This window comes from Lutra lutra, chromosome 14 (assembly GCF_902655055.1).
Source record: "Lutra lutra chromosome 14, mLutLut1.2, whole genome shotgun sequence".
In the NCBI taxonomy this organism is placed as follows: Eukaryota; Metazoa; Chordata; class Mammalia; order Carnivora; family Mustelidae; genus Lutra; species Lutra lutra.
In genome coordinates this window covers 19,799,635-19,822,575 of record NC_062291.1, presented here as the reverse complement: position 1 = coordinate 19,822,575, position 22,941 = coordinate 19,799,635, and the positions used below count along the sequence as shown (strand labels likewise).

At 39.1% G+C, this 22,941-nt stretch overlaps 1 protein-coding gene across 1 annotated transcript in view; it reads left to right on the top strand.

The window, feature by feature from the left end:
- Positions 1 to 20,877, top strand: part of ZWINT (ZW10 interacting kinetochore protein) — a 64,085-nt gene extending 43,208 nt beyond the window's left edge. The window contains exon 9 of the mRNA XM_047702619.1: positions 20,702 to 20,877. The gene's annotated coding sequence lies outside the window, so the exon portion shown is untranslated. The remainder of the gene's footprint in view (positions 1 to 20,701) is intronic.
- The last annotated feature ends 2,064 nt before the right edge of the window (positions 20,878 to 22,941 follow it).

Sequence of the window (22,941 nt, the reverse complement as noted above, 5' to 3'; positions counted from 1 at the left end):
CAAATAATGCACCTTGTTTAGTAAAAAGTATGATTCTATGCATAGGGTGATTGGGAGGATACAACGAAAAGGTTTTCTGTTGCCAACTTTAGAAATTATGTCCTGTTAGACTGATGGTTGATTTAAATGTAACTTCTTGTCGAGCATCTGTTTTCAGAATCCGATTATTATGACTCCAGTTTTCCTGAAGCCTTAGGTTCACATTTCTGTTTGCTTTGCATGGTTTTAAGAAAATGAAAAGGGGCACTTGGGTGGCTCGGTTGAGTGTCCAATTCTTGATTTTGATTCAGGTCATGACCTCGGAGTCCTGGGATCAAGCCCTGTGTTGGGCTCCACACTCAGGGGGAATCTGCTTGAGATTCTTCCCCCCGAGTACCTGGGTGGCTCAGTTGCTTAAGTGTCTGCCTTGGCTCAGGTGGTTATCCCACAGTCCTGGGATGGAGTCCCACATCGGGCTCCTTGCTCGGCGGAGAGTCTGCTTTTCCCTCTCACACACTCTATCTCAAATAAATAAATAAATAAATAATCTTTAAAAAAAAAAGATTCTTCCCCCTCCTTCTCTCTCTGCTCCTCCCTCTGCTCGCATGCTCAGTCTCTCTCCCCCTTCCTCCCTCTAAAATAAATAAATAATTTTTAAAAAAGAAAATGAAGAGTGAGAAAGTAAATTGTTTTTTTTCCTTTTGTATTTACTTATATTTCTATTTTTTGTGATGATAAGTGTACTCTTTAATTTCCATCACCTATTTCACCCATCCCCCCACCTACCTGTCCTCTGGCAGTTTGTTCTCTGTAAGAGTGTTTCTTGGTTTCTGTCTCTCACTCACTCACTTACCTGTTTTGTTTCTTAAATTCCACACGAGTGAAATCATATGTTAATTGTCTTTCTCTGATTGAATTATTTTGCTTGGCATAATACTCTCTAGTTCCATCCATGCCATTACAAATGGCAAGATTTCTTTCCTTCTTCTGGCTGAGTAATGGTCTATATACACAATAGAATATTACTCATCTGTTGATGGACATCTGGGCTCTTTCCATAGTTTGGCTATTGTGGACATTGCTGCTATAAACATTGGGGTTTATAAACATTATAAACATAATTAAGGGGCATATATCCCTTGAATTAAGTGTTTTTATATTTTTGGGATAAATACCTAGCAATGTAATTCCTGAATTGTAGGCTAGTTCTATTTTTGAGTTTTTTGAGGATCCTCCCTACTGTTTTCCACAATGGTTCACCAGCTTGCATTTCTACCAACAGTGCACGAGGGTCCCCCTTTCTCCACATCCTTGCCAACACTTGTTGTTTCTTGTCTTTTTGATACAGACATTCTGACAGGTGTGAGGTGATATCTCATTGTAGCTTTGGATTTGCATTTCCCTGATGGGAGTGATGTTGAGTATCTTTTCTTCAGAACTTTTAAGAAGAAAAGCACTAACTTTAGCAAATGTTGCCCTTTTGTGTCTCATAAATATGGACAGCCTAGGAGCTGGATGCCAAGTAGTGATGAAGGCATATAAAGCACACTGAGGCACTTTGAGAAACTCGGAGATAAATGGACCCACAGTACAATTCCATTTCTAGCTGCTCGACAAGCTGCCATCCTGCTGAGGAGAATCTGGCATATTATCATAAGCGAAAGCCAGGTGTGGAGGAATGTGAGATCTCCCGCCAAGCAGCGGGCTGGTGTGGGCTGCACAGATGGGAGCCACGCCACTTAGCATGACCGTTGGCACATCTGAGACACAGTGTCTCCATTTTTACCTTTGACTCTGCTCATTCATATGGTATCTCAGGATACACTTACTTGCCAATCACACACACAATAGCAAATACTTTTCCCAGTAGCAATTTATAAAAATAATTCAGAAGAGAGACTACTTTCAGAATTGTTAATGAAGTCAGATACAGAAAATGTCAGCTTTTCTTTTCCCCAAACTCAAATTCTCTTTACAGTGCCAGAAAGCTTTTCCCAGAATTGTCTCGTGCCTAAATGAATACTGTAAAATGGAGGTAACTCTGTAAAATAAACTCTAAGGATTAGCATAATATGGTATTTGCTTTTAGACTCCATTTTTTTCTGATATTTTCTAGATGACCTATAATTTTATAAAATGAACTCCAGTCAACATGTATTGAGCCAAAATAGCATTGCAGAAATGTGATTCTTTTTGTTTTCTTTTTCACGTTTTTTTTTTTAATTTCAGCTTTATTTCCTTTCTCATGTCATTTTCTAATTCTAGGACGTCATTAAACCAAACTCCCTACATGGTAGTTGTGTGTGAAGAATTTCTTACCACCTTTTCCAGTTTTCTGCTGCTTACATTTCACTGCAGATGTTAAAACAGACCGATAAGTAAAACATAGCAGCAAAAGTGCTGTGAATAAAAATACAGCTAAAGGGGAGGAGAATTGCCAGGGGAGGAAAAGGGGTTAGTGTAGGATAGGCTATTGGTTAAAGACAATGGTAAATCGGGGCTCTGAACGTTGTGTTCGGAGGAGCAAGAAAGATGGAGTGACCTCACACAGAGGTGGAGGGATGGTGTGAACTGGAGGGATGGTGTGAACTGAAGATGCGGTCACCTGCGAGAATCTCGGCTTCAGGACTATGGGGTTTGGGGTGCCTGTTAGAAGTCCAAGGGGTGGACGAGCCAGCAGCTGCATTTGCCAGTGTGTAGATTGGGGGTGAGGTCCACAGTGAAAATCAAATCTTGAATGCTTCTGCAGTAGATCTCATATTCGGCTGTCAGGGTGGATGTGTTCAGCAAGCATAGGAAGAAAAGAGCAAACACCCAGGAGGATGCCAACATCTGATAATGGGGCGGATGAGAACTCTGTGCAGAGGATCTGGTTGGTGGCCAGTTGAAGGACACGGGAGAGATGGGTGGCGATGGAGGGGGGGGTCTCTTCCAAAGCCTTCCATTTGTCCAGCACAGCAGTAGCATCAAGATTTTACATGATGATTTATGTATCTTACATTTTACAAAAAAGCAAAAACATATGTTGTCCTGGGGGATAGAGATTATCAGCTGAGAATGAGAATTTGAAGGATGTGCTGGAGATTTGAGAAGAGAGAATGGTCTGTAGACATTGTCTAGGGCAGTTAAGAAGTGCTCAGTCATGGAAACGTGGTGAGATGGGTTCTCCAGGTTCATGGTGACTGATTCAGCATTACTGCCCTCGGCCACACATGCAGACAAAGAGTAGGCTAAGGATTGAATTCAACCAGAAGAATCTTTGACCAAGAAAACACTACAATTAAAAAAAAAAAAAGTATCCTTTGTGGATTGGTATGACCATGTGATTTGTTGTAGGTGACGATTTAAGAGTCATTTTCTGACTTCTGGGCTGAAACATTTATAAAGGAATGCACATAATTCTCTGTGCTTTTTCCTTGATGTGGCAGTAATTAGCATGTCCTGTTGAGAAGGACTTGGTTCACATGGGAGTGGCCTCGAATGCTGAGCTACTGCAAGGGGAGAGCCTCCCTGGAGAACTCAGACTGATGGGGAATTCTAGAAGAAAAGGAAGGAACCTTCTGTTGTTTCCAACCACTGAGCTTGTGGTGATCTTGTTACCATGATGATCCAGTGTGTCCTCCCTAATGACAAGGCAGTCCTGCAGGGGTGGACGGCAGAGGTCAGATGAAGGACGAGGTCAGAAGGGCCCAGGCATAGAAGCATCATCTGTGTGAAGATTTAAGTCACCAAGAACCATGAGGAAAGCAGTGATGGAGGAAGTGAGGTTGAGTCAGAAGATCATCTGACCGAAGAGCAGGGAAGGAGAGGAGCTGAAAGCACATGGATGGCTGCAGAAAGCAGGGATAATGAGGGTGCGTGACCCCAGAGCATGGAGGATGCGGGGACTGAGGAAGGCTCTGGAAGGATCTGTAAAAAGCACACAGAGGTAATCACTAGCCAACATGAGCTATAGAGGACGTGGCCGTTAAAGAATTGGGTGACTTTTCAAAGGGAATGCATCTGAAGCACATAACCTTTATCAGCTTTTCAAGGTCCATAGCAGGTGGAAACTTTAAAAATAGGTCATTCTCTTGGATTTCAGACCTCAGAAGCAACATCAGAATATCCTCCCAAAGTAAGCAGCTTCCCATGGTAGAGTCTCCGAACAATAAAAGACTATTTGGACTGAAATTATAATGTGTTCACGCAATTTACAAACCTTGACCTCCACTACTGTTTCTCAAAGGTTGTTTGGGTTTTTTTAGATTAATTCACAGTTGTGCTATTTGTCTTTTTTACAAGTATGTCAGTTTCTTATGTTATTTAGAAAGAAAAACACAATCTCTGTACCTTCCACTCAATTTTACTGTGAAGTTAAAATGGCTAAGAAATGAAATCTCCTTTAAAAATACAGTCTGCCTGATTCCATTTCCATGAAAAAAAGTATATATATATATATATATATATATATATATATATATATTCAATACATTTTTTTATTTCAAAAACTTGGAGTCATATATTTGTGAATCTTTTGTAACTATTACATAATGAGCAGTAGTGCTTCTTCTTCTTCTTCTTTTTTTTTTTTTTTCCTTAAGATTTCATTTATTTGAGGGCTCCTGGATGGCTCAGTCTGTTAAGCATCTGCCCTCCGCTCAGGTCCTGATCTCAGGGTCCTGGGATTGAGTCCTCTGTCAGGCTCTCTGCTCATTGAGGAGTCTGCTTCGCTCCCTACCCCACCACCCCAGCATGTGCTCTCTCTCTCTCTATCAAATGAAGAAAAAAAAAATCTTCAAAAAATTTTTAAAAAGTTAACAAAAATATTTTATCTATTTGAGAGAAAGAGTAAATAAAGGAGTGAGCCTGAGCCAAAGGCCACCCAGGCGCCCCTCAACAGAGCTTTAAAAAAAAAAAAAATCTAAAAACTACTATTTTTTTGCTTTGAATATAGATAAGAAACTGCTGAAAGGTACCTTTTTAAAAAAAATTATGTACATTTGACTTCATCAATGACCATGACATGTGACTGAAATAATTGAAAATATTCATAAAACACAGTGGAAGTTATTTGATGTATTCAAGTTTTTATAAATAGACTCCGTATAATAACAATTCCATTTTTATTTTTTTATTTTATTTTTTTTAAGATTTTATTTATTTAACAGACAAAGATCACAAGTAGGCAGAGAGGCAGGCAGAGAGAGAGAGCAGGGGAAGCAGGCTCCCCGCTGAGCAGAGAGCCAGATGCGGGGCTCCATCCCAGGTCCCTGGGATCATGACCCGAGCTGAAGGCAGAGGCTTCCCTCCATTTTTGTTTTTAAGAAATGTTTATTATCTTCTATAGTCCTACAACTATTTCTTTTGCCTTTGCTGTTAGTATTAGCATAAATGGAAGTGTACTAGCTGTTTCATCTTCATTCTTTCAGAAATACCTAAAAGGACGTAATTATAAAATATAACTTTATATAAAACATCTAGAACTTATCTCTTTCCTTCCTATTGTAAATTTTTAAATCTATACAGATTGCTTTTTTCCTTTCCTTTAGAATTCAGTTTCTCAATCACTGCTTACTACAGTCAAGTTTTCCTAGAATAATTTTTTTAAAGACTGTATTTATTTATTTGACAGATTTATTTATTTGACAGAGACAGAGCAAGAGAGGGAACATGAGCAGGTGGAGTGGAAGAAGGAGAAGCAGACTCCCTGCGGAGCAGGGAGCCCGACGTGAGGCTCCATCCCAGGATAATGGGATCATGACCTGAGTTGAAGACAGACCCTTAACCACTGAGCCACCCAGTTGTGCCTTTTAGAATTATCTTGGTTATGGCTGTGGCTGTCAGCCCAGTGCCCTCTGTGCCATCCTGGGCAAATGGGAGCCATGGGCCCCTCATCCCAGAGCACCAACCCTCCGTCCATTTTTTATAGTGTGCTCTGCAACGTGCGTCCGTGGTTTTAAACAGAGTGGTTACGTTTGCCCCGTCAGAAGGAGAGTACAGCATTTCATAATGATTCCACTACCAAACAGTTACCATGTTTTGCCTGGTCCTCCCTCCATAATGATAAAAAGGAAGTTCGTTTGTTATAAGTAATTTCTGAGTGTTTTCTCTGTGCCATGCCCAGTTCTTAATGTTTTTTGCGGGCCCCTCTCAGTAATTTTTTGAGATAGGTTCACTTCCTGTTTTTCCTGAAACCAGGGAGTATAAGTGTGCTCTGTTTTTCCTCCCACAGTTAGGGTGCGGCCCACCCAGTCCACCTCTTAGCCACTCTACTTCTGCCAGAGTGTGGTCTTCAGACCACATGACATACATCTTCTCTCAGTACGATGCCTGGGCCCCAGCCTGGATCTGATGAATCAGACTTCAGTGGCTGAGGACGAGTTAGTGATAGGAATTGGAATTTTCACCAAGTCCCTCAAGGAATTCTTCTACACTTGAGATTTGAGTGATCACATAACTCTTGCCTTAATTCCCCCAACAGTGGGTGGTATGGTCCCACGTTCTGTCTCCGTCCTGCCTCACTGCTAGGAGCTATTCTTACCTGACCTAAGAGAAATGGAAAGCTCTGACATTAAAAGGATGTGTGTCCCGTGCTGTGTGTCTTCTGCAAATGAACCCTTGCCTAGAGAGTTCCAGCCATGGGGCTGCTGTAAGATCCTTACAGGCTCAGCTGTTTGGGTTAGAGCGGACCTCTTCCGTGTACTCTCAGAAAGTTCTGATGACAGTGAATTTGGGCTCTTGACTTCCAGATGCCTATCTCCATGCTCTGCCCATCTTTGGGTGTGTTCTGCCACCTGCTGTTGATAACTGAGGGAGCTGAGCACAGGCTACGTTGCTGGACTCCCGACTTCTCACCCCTCACTTCAGGAGAACCTGGTTTTCGAGGTACGTCCAGTGACCTGGACCCCGATGGTCTGTGTTCTTTGTTGTGTCAGGCATCATATGTTAAAACAGACCACAGCACAACTCTCCAGTAGTATTAAGGGGACCATAACAACAACACAGAACAACACAGAACTTCAGTCTTAGTCTGACAGATGAGTCATGGAAACAATGTAGTTTCTGGGTCCAGGATCAGGATAATATGATTTTTAACTTATGCATTTATCTTATGTGTAAGAAAGCTTCTCCAGTGCAACTTCAAATGGGACAAAATTGGACATTCTGACCACCTGTTTTAACTGTAGTACTTTGCTTGGAAAATTCCATGATTGTGTCTGTGTATATTACATCTTTCTCCTAAAATTACCATGGTAATCCCATTAAAAAGACTTCTGGTGGGAAAACAAGTATTTTTTCCTTCTGGATTTGGTTTAAAATAAATTTATTATATATATATATATATATATATATATATATATATATATATAAAATAATCTAAACAACTCATTTAAAGGGGACATTTTAGTTTTAAACTTTACAAAATGAACAGTTTTCACTGTTTACATTTTCTGTTTCTTATTCATCAATACTATTTGTATGATTTTGGTCAAGATTTTTTAGAACTTGGTTTAAATACAATAAACTACACATCTTTAGAATGTACAGTTGGACTGGTTTCCACAGGTTCACAAATGGAGCAATGGTGATGGTCCAAATGATGAGCATATCACCATGAGGCCCTCTGTCACGCTCCTTTGGAACCCCTTCCCCTCCCAAGCTCCTGACCCTGTCCCCGGGCACCCACTGATGTGCTTTCTGTCACCTTGAGTTTGCTCGCATTTTCTAGGATTTTATATCATCAGAATCATGTAATATAGAGTCTTTTTTTTTTCCGGCTTCTTTTACTTAGCTTCATTTGAGATACACCATGTGGTTATGTGGATCCTTTTTTCATTGCATTTTATTTTATTTTACTTTTAGTTTATTGTATAGACATACCGCAGTTCTTTTATTCAGTCACTTTTTAATGGGCCTTTGGATTGTTCCTAGTTTTAGCTATTTTTTCCCTAATTTTAGCTATCATGAATAAAGTTGCTGTGACCTTTCCTGTGCAGTCTTTGTATGAAATTGTGCTTTTATTCTCAAGGGTAAATCCCTGTAGCTGGTATAGGGTGAATTCTATGGAATGTCAGAAATTTTTCAAGAAATTGACAGACTGCTTTTCAGAGTGTTTCTAACAAGAATTCTGGGTGTTCCTTGTCCTCAACACCAGTACAGTCAGCTTTGTTAATTTTAGACATTTTTATAGCAGTAGTGTTATTCCTATAGGTATATCTGTTTTAATTTTTAATGAGTTTGCAGCTAATAATGTGGAGCATCTTTTCACGTGCATAATTACCATCGTGTATCTTATTTGCTAAAGTGCCAACTCGAACAATTTGCCTGCTTATGAGAAATTAATTGTTTGTCTTCTTCATTTTGTGGGTCTTTGAATATTGTGGATACAAGTTCTTTATTAAATTTATTTTCTGAAAATAATTAGTGGTTTTATTGTCTTTTGAGGAGCAGAAATTCTTGACTTTAGTGCATTATAATTGATCAGTTATTTCTTTTTATGGTCCATGCATTTGGTGCTGTAAGAAATCTTCACCTGACTCAAATATTTGCTCTAGTCCAACAGGTTGAAAGATTTGCTATATTCTCAGCCCTGTGTGGCTCTGTTGCTGTGCCCTGTGCTCTTTTCAGGTGCTCCTTTCTCTGGAGGGCAGCAGTCTTTTCACAAACACGCAGTTCAGTACTCATCTAAAGACACAAGATGGACTCACGTTCCCAAAGCTGGGTCTCTCTCTGTGTACTCCTCCCTCTCCAGTGCTCTGCCTCATGCACCCAAGCTCCTGTAACCTCCCTGGACTTCTAGCTCCATTTCCTAACTTCAGGAGGACTTCTGGGCTGGGTGTTCCTTGGCCCTGAACCTCAGCCAGGAAGCTATCTCAAGGCAGCAAGCTGAGGCAACGAGGAAGATACCTTCTTTATTTTTCCCTTCCTCAGGGATCTTGGTCCTGCATCGTGTGTTGGACGTGGTTGGATAACAGTGTTTCATGTCTTTGTCTAGTTGTTCATCTGTTGTGGGTGAAAAGGTGACTCCTATCCCTGTCAGTCTGCCTTGACCAGACGTGGAAGAACCAGTGGTATTAATCTGATGTTCATTGACTTTGCTCTCCTCTCCTCACCTGCTGTGTGCTACATAGTTGTTTTGCCTTCTAGATGTTACTCCTATGATGCATCTTTCTTCGTCAGCATCACTGAGTCTAGAGCTGTTGATGGAATTGATCAAATATATTACTAAGTCTCCATAAATTGACTAAGTAATTTACTTCTAGTGCTCACTCAGGATGAATTAATTGCATGCTTTTTAGGGGAAACAACTCTATGGGTTCTTGTGTTTCTGCATTTCATGTGAGCTGAGGAACTAACTACTTTTCTTCTTGATTATCTTTTCAAAGACGTTTGTATAGAGACTGTCCTTGGAAGACAGAGATGATGTCATTTGAAGCAAAGGGCTTATTTACTTACTGTCTTGGGTGATAGAGATAACATCTCTCTCCAAAGCAAAGAACAGGTATGCTTACTGCCCATTATAAAACATTCAGGTTATCTGACTTCAGGTTTTCTCTTTTATAATGAAAGCTACTCTATACTTACCTGTAATCTGGCTCTTTCAGTATTGCCCTTTGGGAATTAGGATCCAAGGAACCAGCACAAGAAAATGTTAGTATTCTGACTACTGCTATTTCTGGGAGTAGCTAATCCTTTGTCTCTGACCAAGGAGTCTTCTGACAATGTTCATGACATTTAAATTCTTATTTAAAAGTAGGGCAAAATTTCAGACTTTTTACCGTTTTGATGTATTTTTGCAAATACATCAACATCACATGGGACAGAATTGGACATTCTGACTACCTGCTTTAACTGTAGTACTTTGGTAGGTTGAATAGAATTATTAATTGGAATAAGTTCCTTGTATAGGTTTTAAGTCATAATTAATGTGTGACAGCTGCTTTAAAGGGGTGTTTTAGACCACATTGGTGTACTATAACATATTATGCTACCATCTCTTAAAATAAGTACATGGAATGAAGGAAATATTTTGGTGTGCTAACTTAAATGGATTGTCAAATATAACATCAATGCGTGGAAAGAGATTCTCTTAACCATTAAGTAAGTCTTGAGGAATTTTTTTTGCTGCTCACCTCACCATTCTGTCTAGGACATATCAAAACATAGGAAGTGTCAGGAGGAAAGAGCCTTTTGGATGAAGAGGAATGACTTTTCCTTTTCTTCTTTGGTTCTTTCCAGTAGTCCCTTTTTCTGAGCAAGTGGCAAGTATGAACTATAACAAGATGTTTAGATACTCATGCTTGAGAGGTTGTTACTACTAAGATTAAGTAACCTGACTCCCAAGTAATACACATTTATTTTGAGTGGTTTGTAACATATCAAGCAAAGTGAAGTCAGTTTGAAACACAGGTACCCATCAATATGAAAGACAAACAAAAGTTACTTACCCAAGAAAGTTTTGTGTTTCTTGGGCCACATCGATTAAACTTTGTGTGATTCTGCATCTTCTTTTATAAAAAGAAACATAATGGGATTTACTTCAAAGGATTGTTGTAGGAATTAAATGAGCTTGTATATGCAAAACATATACAATATAGAACATAACCTTGCACTTAGAGCTATTATTCCATAATACATCACTGAATCTAGTTGTAAAGGAATCAACATATTACCCAAGTGTTACATAATAAAGTAAGTGAAGGAAGAAAGGTGTATTCTTTTCCTGGGGTAGTAGTAACAAAGTATCACAAATTGGGTGGTTTAGAACAACAGAAATTTATTGTCTCGCAATTTGTGAGTCTGAAATATGAAATCAAGGTATTGGGAGAGCCATACTCCCTCCAAAACCCACAGGGTTGCCTCTTCCACCTTCTGGCAGTTCCAGACAGTCATTGGTGTAGGCACCATTACCCTGGTCCTTGCGTTTACCTTTAGATGGCATTTTTCATCTCATTTTCTCTTCATCATCCTCCCTTTGTCCAGGTCTGTGTCTGAATTTTTCCTTTTCATAAGGACACCTTCATTTTGGATTAGGGCCCGCTCTCGTGACCTCATTTTAACAATTTGATTCCTTCCATAGAGACCCTATTTCCAAATAAAGTGATATTCTGAGGTAGTGGGACTTCAGTACCTCTCTTTTGCAAGAAAGAATTAAATCCCTAGCAAAAGGAATTATTCTACCTATGTAATTAGTAATAAGGAGATTTTATTTTAAAAGTGTATCTAAAAATATAAGAATATATTCTAAAAAACTTACCCTTACTTAAAATACTTAGGATAATCTTGACAATGTACAGAGAATGCTTTGTTAGTTAAGGTGATACCGCCCATGTGGCAACAATGTAAATGCAGTTTACAGTTCAATTCACTTGGCCAGCTTCCTTTGAAATTGCATGGTTGGTGATCATGGAATGAGAGCACAGATTAAAAGGTATTGCAGTTTTTATATTAGGTCAGTTTTTCTTAATAAGCAATATTATATAAAGTTAAAATAATTTGAATGATATCAAATGCAACAACACTAAGCTGCTGGGTTACTCAGTACATTTGTGCAGATCCAGCCTTATTGTAGGTAATGCCTGGTGAATTCCAAGACTTTGAAGTCTGTGTATCTTGACATTAAATCCCACTAAGTAGTGGGGTTTCTAATATTTAATGGGGTCCTGATTAATTGGTGATAGTTAAGAAAAATTGCTTAGGTCTTCAAATCACATTAATTTGGTACAATAAGTCTTCATTCACTCAGCTATGAAAACAAGACATGCAGACATACATTGAACAATTACTTTTATCACTCTTGGAATTGGATTTTATTATCTTTTATTTGCAATTTCAGGATTAGGTAAGCTAATTAGAGTGCTAAAACTTAGAGTCATAAACATGCCCTCAGGAGGGAGCAGAGCTTCTCAGCATTTCGTTCTAGATTCTTCATTGTTGGTCTAGCATGAATTGGGGAAATACCAGACAGCAGATTATCAATACTCTTGATCAAGCGTTCTGATAAAGAGAAGCATAAGAAGGATCAAAGAATATACCCTTTGCCTCAAAACCTAGGCCTTTGTGGATCAAACGTTAAAATAATCCAGGTGCTTTACCATACACCCAAGCAGAGAACTGCATGTATGGATGGCTACTGCTTCTTCCCTACATTTTCTCAGAAAAAGACTTTTCTTAGAACTCCAGGGATTGAATTCAGTCAGCTACAAAAGAACAGAAAATTTAAGAATACATGAAGGTGAAATATTAGAATTTCATGAGTAGAATATCCTGAACCTTTCATATCATTTAAATTTAAAAGGGGGCTGATTTGCATTGGAAGATCCAAGGTATCACTTAGACTTAATTATTTTTAATAAATTCCGATTGGTCTAGGGTGGGGCAAAGTCACACTTTCCTAGGAACCATATTGTAATTCTCTTCTGGACTGTCCAAATTCTAGAGCAATCCCAAAATGTACATGGTGCATTGCTTTATTTAAATAAATGACAGTGTAAGATGGTCTGACAGTTCTACAAATATCTATCAATAAGGATAAAGGAGCAAAACCAAGTGGAGTAAGGGCCCAGGAAAATTGCTGAAATGTGGGATTTGCCTCTATTATGGTAGCTAAATCATCTAAGGCTTGAGGAAAAAAGGGCCATGAGGGGCCTGAACTTGGTTTAGGAATTTTACAATATTCATTCATGTATCATGCTAAAGACAATTATAATTATAGCTGTCAAAATAGAATAGTCTGTATGTGTCAGACATTGTGATAAATGTTTGGTGGTAGATATTTAATTAACCCATTGTGTTCATAGTCTTGTTTCCAGTGTAGAGATGAGGGAAGTAAGTAAGTCAATCAACATGCCATGTCCACAAGCTCCAGGTTAACATCAGGGTCGAAATTGTGCAGGCAGCCAACAGCCATCAAAGTCATCTGTGGCTCTTGGTGAGAAGTCCACATAGAACATGAGATAGCAAGATGGTGGGGCCTATGGAGGCCGCCATCCTGCTTCCCACAGAATCAGTCTGAAAAGAGACAGAAAAACACAAGGATTGTGTTTTTTAATTGTGTTTTTAATTGCCCTGGGGCTACAGTGAGGAATTTTCATGTCTTACTGGGAGTCAGAGTGTTTGACATGAAACCTGAGTCTGTTTAGCAGTAAAAACCCACCAGACACGTGCTGTGAATGACTGCTGTACACTTCGCATTCACACTGCCTGATCCTGACAAATGACTTACTCTAAGTCATACACATAGGGACCATCTCAGGTAGGATTCAGGCCCAGGGCCACCAAACTCCCCAAACCATGGGATTTCCACTGTATGTTAATAATTTACCTGTAGGGACCAGAGTAACACTGAGGTATAAAGGCAGCCATGGCCCCCAGATGTTCAGGCACTTAGGAACTGCTTGAAAGTGATGTCAGCTGGCCAAACAACTTCTCTGATGGAAGATCAGGAATATTCAGGTACACCTAAAAGTGTGAGAAAAAGGTCATCTCTTGAAGTAAACAATTTAAGTAAAGAAATGACCTCTTAGTCAGCCAGCAAATAAGCATATTAATTAGTTAATTATGATAGCAGTTTCTCCTTTTTTTGACTTTTTATTTTTTCATTTTCTTCCTTTACAATTGAAGTATAATGAACATACAGTGTTATATTAGTTTCGAGTGTATAATGTAGTGATTCAGCAATTCTATGCTTTAACCAGAGCTCATCCTGGCAGGTGTGCTCCTGGATCCCTGTCTGTTATGTCACCCATCCCCCATCCTCCTCCCCTCTGGAAACCACCGGTTTGTTTCTGTATGTAAGAGGTTTTGTTTGTTTGTTTGTCTCTTTTTCCCTTTGTTTGTTCACTTGTTTTTTTCCCCTTAAGTTCCACATAGTGAAATTATATGGTATTTGTATTCCTCTAACTTATTTCATGTAACATTTTACACTCCAGATCCAACCACGTCATTGCAAATGGCAAGATTCCATTCTTTTTTCATGGCTGAATAATGTGTGTGTGTGTGTTACACATCTTCTTTAAACCATTCATCTGTAGATAGAGACTTGGGTGGGTTCCGTATCTTGGCTGTTGTAAATAAAGCTGATAACATAGGAGTGTTTATATCTTTTTGAATTGGTATTTTCATATTATCTGGGTAAATATCCAGTAGTGGAATTATTGGATCATAGTATAGTTCTATTTTTAATTTTTTTAGGACCCTCCATCCAGTTTTCCACAGTTGGCTTCACCAGTGTGCCTTCCCACCGACAGTGCATGAAGGGTTCTCTCTTCTCCACTTCCTTGTCAACAACTTGTTATTTCTTGTGTTTTTGATTCTAGCCATTCTGGCAGGTGTGAGGTGACATCTTGTTGTTTTAGTTTGCATTTCCCTGATGAGTGATACTGAACATCTTTTCATGTGTTTGTTGATCACCTGCCTGTCTTCTTTGGAAAGTACTTTTTCAGGTCCTTTGTCCATTTTTTAATTGTATTATTTGGGGTTTTTGGTGTTGAGTTGTACAACTTTTTTTTACATATTTTGGATATTAACCTCTTCTCAGATATATCATTTGTAAATTTCCCAAGGAAGATGTAAAAATGGCCAAGAGGTACATAAAAAGGTACTCAACATCATTCCTCATTAAGGAAATGCAAAGCAAAACCACAATAAGCTATCACCTCACATCTGTCAGAATAATTACTGTCAAAGAGACAAAAAAACAATAAGTTGGTGAGAATGTGGAGTAAAGGGAACCTTCATGCACTGTTGGTGGGAATGTTAATTGGTTCAGCCACTGTGGAGGACAATATGGAGGTCCCTCAAGAAATTTTAAAAATAGAACTACCACATGATCCAGCAATTCCATTTCCGTGTATTTTTCTGAAGAAAATGAAAACAACAAATACAAAAAATTATGTGCCTCCCCCATGTTCATTGCAGCAGTATTTAAAGTAACCACGATATGGAAACAGCCTAAGTGTCCATAGATGGATAAATGGGTAAAGATATGGGGTGTGTGTGTGTGTGTAAAATGAGACACAATGAAATACTATGCAGCTATGCAAAGGAAATAAATCTCGCTATTTGTGACAATGTAGATTGAACTTGAGCTCATTATGCCAAGTGAAGTAAGTCACATAGAGAAAGATAAATACTGTATGATCTCACTTATATGTGCAGTTTTATTTTATTTATTTATTTATTTTTAAGATTTTATTTATTTATTTGAGAGAGAGACAGTGAGAAAGAACATGAGAGAGGAGAAGTTCAGAGAGAGAAGCAGACTCTCCGTGGTGCAGGGAGCCCAATGCAGGACTTGATCCCGGGACTCCGGGATCATGACCTGAGCCAAAGGCAGTTGCTTAACCAACTGAGCCACCCAGGTGCCCTTATTTTATTTTATTTAAAATTTATTTATTAGAGAGAGGAGGGGACAGGCAAAGGGAGAGAGAGAATTTCAAGCAGACTCTCTGCTGAGCACAGAGCCTGATATGAGGCTCGATCTCAGGACCCTGAGATCATGACCTGAGCTGAAACTAAGAGACTTAGTTGGATGCTAACCAACTGAGCCCCCTAGGATGCCAGAAATCCTGCTTTAGCATCATAATTAAATAATACACATACCTACCAGATTATCTTGTACTGAATTTCTTTAAAGCACATTGTATTTTTAGGGATATATTTAGAATACTGTACTCCTTACCCTTCTTTTCCACAAATGGTCCATTTGACAGTTTTCAGTCTGTGATATATTTGGAGTAACAGCACTTCATTTATTGAAAGGTTGTGTCATCGTAACTTGAAATTTGTAGATCGTGGTTCAAAACTAAGAAATGATTAAAAGAGACTAAAAACAGCCAGAGTAATTCTTTTAGTTTTAATATTTGTGGAATTTCTTATTCAAGACTGAATTTGAAGTTCATTTCATCTAGGTTGCTTAACTTATTGGCATATAATTGTTGCTAATAATTTCTGATGATTGTTTCTATTTCCTTGGTGTTAGTCGTGATCTCTCCCTTTTCATTCATAATTTTATTAATTTGGGTCCTCTTTTCTTTTGAATTAGTTTGGCCAATGGTTTATTGATCTTACTGATTCTTTCAAAAAAAAACCAGCTTCTAGTTTCGTTGATGTGTTCTACTGTATCTCTAGTTTCTATCTCATTGATCTCTGCTCTAATCTTGATTATTTCCCTTCTTGTGTGTAGGGTTGACTTAATTTGTTGTTGATTCTCCAGTTCTTAAAGGTGCAAAGAGCTGGTGTATTCTGGATTTTTCCTTTTTTTCCTTTTTTTTTTTTTGAGGGAGGTTTGGATGGCTGCGTATTTCCCCCTTACGACCGCCTTTGCTGTATCCCATAGGTTTTGGACCGAAGTGTCTTCATTCTCATTGGTTTCCATGAATTGTTTAAATTCTTCTTTGATTTCCTGGTTGATCCAAATATTCTTAAGCAAGGTGGCCTTAGCTTCCAGGTGTTTGAATTCCTTCCAAACTTTTTCTTGTGGTTGAGTTCCAGTTTCAAAGTACTGTGGTCTGAGAATATGCAGGGAATAATCTCAGTCTTTTGGTATTGTTTGAGCCCTGATTTGTGACCCAGTATGTGGTCTATTCTGGAGAAAGTTCCATGTGCACTTGAGAAGAATGAGCATTCTGTTGTTTTAGGGTGGAATGTTCTGTGTATATCTATGAGGTTCATCTGGTCCAATGTGTCATTCAATGCTCTTGTTTCTTTATTGATTTTCTGCTTGGATGATCTGTCTATTACTGAGTGGAGTGTTAAGATCCCCTACTATTAATGTATTCATACCAATATGATTCTTTATCTTCATTAACAGTTGCTTTATGAGTTGGCTGCTCCTGTATTGGGGGCATAAATATTTACAATTGTTAGATCTTCTTGGTGGATAGACCCTTTAAGAATAATGTAGTTCCGGGGTGCCTGGGTGGCTCAGTGGGTTAAAGCCTCTGTCTTCAGCCCAGGTTATGATCTCAGGGTACTGTGATCGGGCCCCGTATCGGGCTCTCTGCTCAACAGGGAACCTGCTTCCCTCCTCTCTCTCTCTGCTTGCCTCTCTGCCTACTTGTGATCTCTGTCTGTCAAATAAATTAAAAAATAAAAAAAAAGAATGATGTAGTGTCCTTCTTTATCTCTGACTACAGTCTTTAGTTTAAAATCTAATTTATCTGATATGAGAATCTCTACCCCAGCTTTCTTTTGAGGCCCATTGGCATGAAAGATGATTTTCCATCCCTTCACTTTCAGTATGGATGTATCCTTAGGTTCAAAATGGGTCTCTTGTAGACAACATATGGACAGGTCCTGTTGTTTTATCCAGTCTGCAGCCTGTGCTGTTTTATCGGAGCATTTAGGCCATTCACGTGAGAGTGATTATTGAGAGATATGTTTTTATTGATATTGTGTTGCCTGTGAAGTCCTAGTTTCTATAGATTGTCTCCATAAATTTCTGTTCTATGACACTCTTGAGTTCTTTCTTCTTTTATAGAACACCCCCCCTTAATATTTCTTGTAGTGCCAGCTTGGTGGTCACATACTCTTTTAAACCTTGCCAGTCTTGGAAGATCTTTATCTTTCCATCCATTTTTAATGTCAGTCTTCCAGGATAAAGTATTCTTGGCTGCATGTTCTTCTCATTTAGTGCTCTGGATACATCTTGACAGGCCTTTCAGGCTTGCCAAGTTTCTGTAGAAAGGTTTGATGTTATTCTGATGGGCCTTCCTCTGTACATAATGAATCTCTTCCCCCTAGCTGCCCTCAAGAGCTCCTGTCTAAAATTATGACTCATCAGTTTCACAATCAGGTTTCTTGAGGTCTTTCTAGATTCTATGATCTTGGGGATAGACCTTTCTGCCTCTAGGACATGAACGCTGGTTCCATTCCCCAGACTGGGATAATTTTCATGGAGAATTTATTCAACTATATCTTCTTGTCTTCTTTCTTTCTCCTCCCCCTCAGGAATTCCAATAATTCTGATGTTGGAATGTTTTATGGCATCATTTAAATCCCTAATTATGTTTTCATGGCTTCTAACTTGTTAGTTCCAGGCTTCCTCCTGATCCTTTTTCTCTATCAGTTTGTCCTTTAGATCACTAATTCTGTCTTCTGCTTCAATTACCCTAGCCTTTAGAGAATTTAGATTAGATTGGAACTCATTGATAGAATTTTTAACTTCTTCCTTGGTGGCTTTCACTTCTGCCCTAATCAATTCCATGTTATCATTAATGGTTTTCTCCAACCTAGCCATTGCCTGGATAATTGTTACCCTGAATTCCCTTTCCAGCATACTGTTTTGGTTCATATCCAGTAGCTTTGATGGAGAGGACCCAGTCTCTGAATTTCTTCTCGGTTGGGCATTCCTCCTCCTAGTCATTTTGGTGAGAGGTGGTTGAGGGGATGTGTAGCTGAATGTATCAACCATGATCCAGGCAAGGTGCACCCTGGAATGCTTCTGAGCAATCGGGAGTCCCCACCAAAAAGAAAGAAAAAAGAAAAAAAGAGTGAGAAAGAGAGAGACAGAAAAAGTAAATAAATAAATAAAAGGGAAGACCCAGCCAGAATGGGCCCCAAGGTAAGATTTATAAGGTATACAAAAACAAATAAACAAACAGACTGACAAAAGTAAATGACAAGAAAAAAGAATCCAGCCAAAATGAACCCCAAGTATAAGATTTATATAATACCAGAACAAAAACAAATACACAGAAACACTGACAGAAGAAAAAGATGGGAGGGTGGTTATAAATCTTCAGTGTGGGTGAGAAAGGGTATTTTGAAGTTCAATACTATATAACTATTTGGCACTTCCCAGAAACACAAAATCTAAACAAGATTAATATTTAGGGGGAGGGCAGAGCAAGAGGATAAGCCCAGGCACGATCCAGTCCACAGCTTGCTGTTTATAACTATTGTTTTTCTTTAATTGATATGTATAGAAAAATTTACAATATATCTTTCCCCATTAGATAAGCTAAATCCTTAGCAAAGTGGTAACAAGATATAGAATTAAAATGGCATTAGCATCTATTCCTAAGAACATCATGAATCTATTTTAAAGTATCTGCAATTGAAACAATAAATTATTATAGGGGACATTAAAGATTTTGCTCTCAGTTATATAGAAAATTCACACATGCTGTTGAACTCGTTATCTGAGAATGAAATACTATCGATAAATAAACTGTACTAGTCATTTTTGGGAATCTCTATCTTTATTTTTTTTTAACTTCACGGAGTATATTTCAGGGCCAATGAAAAGTTAGAATTATGGGCTGGAGGGGTCACTTGACACTAAAATTGCAGGTATACACGTGTACATACACATATACAGACGTATACAAACATATACATATAAAGAAAAGAAATCCATGGTAAATATTCTGGAGCAATTTTACAACTAAAGCTGAATGGATTCTCTCCTTCCTAATAGTATAGTATGGATGTTTATACAAACTACAGGAAATATGCTGTCCAGATGTGTGTTTCCTATCATTAGATAGAAAACCTCCCCTTAACAGCTGGTGACTTTGCAAATGAGTTGAGGAAGCAGATGATGGCAAGAAGTTAACTCAGTTCAGCAATCCTCAAAACAGCCAGGTACTCTGTTCGTATCAGGCCCACCATCCACTGGACTTCTAAACATGACAGAAAAATGTCTTTCAAGAAGTTTCATTTTTACTGAGTTCCAGCTCAAAGCCCTACAAGCATCTGTCATCCTCATAGGGACATCGTAGCTGCCATGTACCTCAGTTGGAGTTTAGGTTAGATAGGAGACATACCCTTTTCCCCAAAACTTCCAGGCTCTTCTTTGACAATAGCACTAGCTTATAGCACACACAGTATACTTTGATTCGATTTTCCCTCAGCTGCTTCAGTTTTGCTAGGGTAAGGAGTAGACTGTCCATGTGAGTGTGTGCCTCTCCTTGTGGGCTGGGAGTGGGGGATCTGGGCACTTCAGGGCTGCCCGCTCAGACTCAGAAGAAAGTGTGTTGTAGGAAGCCGAGCACAGAGCTGGGCTCTAGGCTGGAAGCTTAATGTCCAGGTGACTGCCCTTGAGACGTTTACTTCTGCAAGCGCCACCACCTATAAAGGAGAGAGGGTTCATCATCTATACAGTGAGGATATTGGACCTGGAGCACTTCATTCAGACAAGCAATGTGTTACTCCCCATTAAGTGCTCCATTCTCATAACAAGTAATGAGTACCACTGAGTGCAGGCACCTTGATGTACTTTCTGTGAAGGGCCCCAGCCTGGGCCATCTGCTCCACAAATTTCATTCAGCTCATTGGCTCTGAACTTGGTGCTGGTGACACAGTGCATGAACAGGGCAAGAAAAAGGCCACCTGTTGCTTTCTTTGTCATGCTATGTTCTCAATAGGGTAAACTGAACTTTCTCAGAAACCCAAGCTTTCTCCACAAGAAAATGTGAAAATATATAAAGAGATGTCAAGACATCATAGCAATCATTTGAAAACAGTTATAAAACAGAGGAGAGTATTCATCTACCTACTTGAAAACCTGGCTTACTCCAGGTGCCCAGGAAAGTAGTTTGCACAGTAGAAGGTGCTCAGTGAATGTTTGTTGGCTAATGTTTGATTTTTTTATTAGTTGATGATGGCACCTACATAATAAAGGCAGTTAAGGAAGTGACACTACCTGCAGGAAAATTATATGATCCGCATGTGGAGAACTCTTTCACTGTTCTGGACCATATCAGCTGATCATACTGCATCTTGTCTTTTATAGACTGTGTCCCCCTTGTCTTGTATCGTCCTGTACACAGCACGGCCCAGAGGATAGAAGATTTGAAAATACAAGAAGTATGTTAACTGTGAAATAGCTACCAAGTTCCTTGTGTAGCTTTGATGCAAAAAATAAAATAAAATAAAATAAAATAAAATAAAATCGTTCTTCCAGCCTACTAAGAGACAGAAACCACAATGCACAGAAGTAGAACACGTACAGAAATGCCTACAGGGATGACAGGATGCAGCTATGTGGGACTTATTTCCTGAACAAGGCGTAAGCTGCTACTTTCAGCAGAGAACTCTTGGCATGGTCCAGTACAATAATAAACACACAAAGCTTCTTAAACAGATTAAATAGAGAGCACAGTAAGGTAAATCTGAATGGAGATGTTCAGTGAGTACAAGCCTGACTCTTGAGTTGAAACCTGAACAAAGATTTCTTGCTGAGCCCTGAATGTATTAAGAATTGAAAACAGGAAAAAAACAAAACAAAACAAAACAAAAAAAACAAAAAAACCCCTCACATATGCATTTTTTTAATGCTAAAGAAGGAGAATTGATCTTTACAATGATTATACAGATGAGTGCAAAATCCCAAAGTGCCTAGAGAAATTTAAAAAGAGGAGTAAAACTTGATTTAGGTTTATTTCTGAGCTAAATATATTTTGTTGAAAGTCAGTATTTTGATGACTGTCAAGCCGTGGGGAATGCTTACTGGTGTAAGCACATACTACTAGCTACCTTTTCTGCACAAGACAGCATACTTTGTGATTTGGGGGAAAAGGTAAGATGCTTTTCCAACTTGCTTATAATTTACTAGTGGGGCTAGGTAAATATACAACTGTTTTATATAATTGTGTGGTAGTAATAATTTGAAATATTCTGACTTTTAAATAAGATAGGGAATTTGGATATTGATAAATCTCATGTTTGAGTCATAAAAGAACTTTCCATGATATGTTGAAACAGAGATTTAATTAGGTCTCAAAGAAATCAGAGGTAATCTTTATTAACTCCCTACTGCTTTCAGAATTAATTATAGATTTTCCCACTTGTTTCTAAAAGTGTTTTTTGTCATGACCCAAGCTTTCTACTATTGTTGCCCAAGACTCCCGTGTAAATGCCCAATAAATAGAGTTTAGATTTGTATGCTCTGACTAGTCTATGCTTTCCTGACAATGCCTTTGCCTATGTCCTAGGATATCACTCACACTACTAAAAATTCTCTCTCTCTTTTTTTTTTTTTTTGTGTGTAAGTCAATGTCTACCACTCTCATGAATGTTATTCCACTGCCTTTGTTTCTATTTCAGAATTGTAATGATGCTTTGCTCAATCTCTCTTTCAAAGTGCCCGTTATGCAGGTTGAAAACACTTGGTCTAGTGGAAAGCTGTCTGTAAATTGTGTTTTCTTCTCTCTCCTTTTCTTGACTCTTCAAATATCTGAGGAGTAACCCTATGCATCAAATAGCTTGGGGCGAATTGAATCTCAAGAGACTCAAGATCCCATGGCAGGGAGAAATGACTAAGCTGAGGACATGTGGAGTATAGCAGAGGACGGACTGAGGCAGAGTGTAGAGGACACAAGGAGGGGGAGCAAATGAATCCAAATTTACAAAGTCATGAAACACATTCCCAAAGCCCAGGAACTGGGGGACATCTGGAGAAAGGAGTGAGTTTGCAGGCTGTTGGGAGAGGAGTCTGCAGAGAATGGAAGATAGTCACGAACCATCTTGTGTGCTAAGCAAGCTGAGTCTTGTATGAGCTGTGATTGACACGCAGAGGCTGGGTGTGCCTGATGGGAGGGCTGGCATGGCATCAGTGAGATCATAATTACAGTGGCTGGAAAAAGAGAGTGCAGCTACATGGCTCTGGGGGGAGATTAGGGGAGAAATGATGAGAGCCTGGCTGGATGGTGGCTGGAAAGGATGGGGTAGCGATGGAGAAGCCCATATAGTGAACCACATAGCTGACCTGGGAAGCGGCATTCCTCTGTTCCCAAAGAGAGAGGGCTTACATGTGGGAACACAAGAGAAAGGGGAAGATGATACTTTCTGCTGAGACCTTGTAAATTTAGGGGGAGACCTTTAGCAAGTAGTCAAATGTGCAAGTCTGAAACAGGATGTCCTAAAAAGACTCCCTGAGGGGAAGGAAGGCTCACGTGAAGTCTGTGATTCCAGTGCCACGCCATTCATTCCAGTGTGATGCCCTTCTGCTCAGATTTCCATTTCCTGTTTCCA